Here is a 2,620-nt window from a genome sequence, read left to right on the forward strand (position 1 = left end):
TTGCCTACTATTCAGGTTGAGATAACCCTATAGTCTAGTGAGGTTCCTTTAGTGTGTGTGTATATATATATATATATACGGACTACTAGTTACTGTTGGATTGACTAGGATGTATACGTGTATCGGATCTCTGTTTGGACTGTAGTAGAGTAGAACTTGTTTGTGGGCCTGACCCACCATTATTTTTCAGGTGTTCGTCACGAGTAGAGGTTGTTCGTGCTGAGCGGGGATCAGTCTACTTCATTCTTCCGATGCTACATAAGAGTTCCTTTATGATTCAGTTTCCTGTTTTAGATTACTGTCATTTGTTTAGTTTGGATTTTCTAGGGGTCCACACAGTATGAATTCCCGAGTTGTATTTTAGAGGATCAATTGTATCAGAAGAGTTTATTAATTAATGAAAATATATTATGAGGTTTATTATTAGATTATCATTTTAGTTTCTTGTCAGCATTTTATTTATTCTTCTTTATTCTTTTGTACTCTGTGTTCGTTTATTATCAATTTGTTTTGATATTCTCGGGTATTCGGGCGTGGGCCTGGCCAACCCGCATTCGGAAATTCGGGGGTATCACAGTTGGTATCAGAGCAAGCCAGGTTCAAGTGTCCTTAGGAGTGTCTTTCTTTATGTGACTTCCGCGTTGCGTCTCTTAAAACTTAGAGCTCATATTAGGATTCGTTGTACTCTATTTACGGTTCGTTAGGAGGAGCTGATGTCAATTAGATTCTGTAGTTACAGAATGGTTGGCATTAGGAGGAGGATTGGGTTCAAGGCGAAAGCAATAAAAACCCAAAGAAGTAAATGAGTAAGTTATCGATTTCTTTGCCAGAAGCCAGAATTTGAGATCGAAGGTTTAGTTCTGGGTTGGTGTTACTTTAAAAGTATAAGCCAGTGAAGGATTTAGGTGTATGTGATAGGTCACCGCATATCGGGGCCAACACGACTTCAGTTGATCTCAAAAAGGAGACAAACGAGGAGTAGGAGTCCGAAGAGGATCCATAGAGGAGAGTTCAGAGTATCCAAACAGAGAGGGTACTAAATCTTGAAAATGGATGATCGCACAAGGGTGATTTTATTTACTGGTAATATAGCGGATGATATTAGTAGAATTGGTGTTGATCAATCTACAAATAATTAAACTTTTTTATCATCTCTAAAAGAGATATATAAGAAGTACTCTTCAGGAGCTTGGGAATTTGCTGGAGTTCTTATCAGAACGAAACATATGATTTTGTATCATGTTCAGAAGAGTATGTGGATTATGTTGTGACGTTCTAATTCACTTTATAAAGCCAAGTTAGATAGTTTACATTCCGTGTATAGGGAGGATGAGGGTTAAGCCCTTAGTATTTGCTTAGACTAACAAATGTTGCTTTTAAGCTATGTTTAAATGATATGTTTCAAGGTTGGATGAGTACCTATGAAACTATAAAAGGAAATTTTGTGAAACAATTTTTGCAAGTTGATTTCAGATGAGACTTTCTTTTCTAGAAAGAACGGAGTTTTAAGTAGGAATATATTTTGTGTTTTTGTGTTTGTCATACGTGTTTTAATTTTCGTTGATTTTTCTGGTTAATTGTATGTGGTTTAGTTGGGGACACAAGTGTGTGATCAGCCAACTATTGTTTTAATAACATGGAGTAATAGCGTTATTTACGCTAGATTTGTGAGCGTACGGTCGTAGGATTTGGTAGATACACATAAATCTAGTCAATCTATTGGACCTGGACATGTGTCATTATGGTGTGTTTTGGGATGAGATAATTAAACCATCACTACGAGTCAAACAATCTAGAACGATTAGTTTGATATACTTTACGCTAGGTATGGATTCGTATCATATTACAACGCCATGATATTGGTGATTGTTAATGTTTCGGTATGCATGAGGTAGTGGTAAATAAAGATCACTATAACGCCATGATGATATATCAGAGATGCTGGATTTGCTGAACATCTTCTTGAAAATTTCAGAAATTGTTACCAAGTCGGAAGGAGGATTTAGTATTGGATTAAGTACTTATTGGAATGGCACCAAGTGAGGATAAAAGACTGAATAAATATTCATCAGTCTATTCTTAATCAAGAATTTTATTCGTGAGGGCGTGTCATTAGGAGGAGTTGCCGGTGTTGCATATAAAGGAGGAAACTAAGTCTCTTCATTTCCATAAATAATATGTAAATATTTTTTTTAGTCACAATTTGCAACAATTAGCTGTTGCAAGGAAATTGATGACTTATGTAGAGGATGGAAAGATTTCATATTCTTTTGAAATTAGACAAAAAAGTCGGATTGTCATTAACTTGTCTTAAAGAAGCAGGGTGTGTCAAAGACAAGATGGTGAGACCAAATACTTATATAAAGATGAGGTGCATGGTATGTATGGAAAGGTCGTAGTTTGTTGACTTTTGTTGAGTTAAGTCATAGTTGACTATAGATAAATGGAATTACCGATTGATTTTCAATATCGGTAAGTTTATCACGGATCAGTGGTGGATAGATTTAGTTATAGAATTCGCTTTTGAAGATGCTTCAATTTAAACGTTGGGTACAGACGAAAGCTGGTGGTACCAGACTAACGGTACTTTCTATAGACAAATTGGATGGAGGATACACGG

The sequence above is a fragment of the Cornus florida genome, unplaced genomic scaffold (assembly GCF_030987335.1).
Source record: "Cornus florida cultivar Cherokee Brave unplaced genomic scaffold, ASM3098733v1 CherokeeBrave_3.0.0_Hap2_Chr10, whole genome shotgun sequence".
In the NCBI taxonomy this organism is placed as follows: domain Eukaryota; kingdom Viridiplantae; phylum Streptophyta; class Magnoliopsida; order Cornales; family Cornaceae; genus Cornus; species Cornus florida.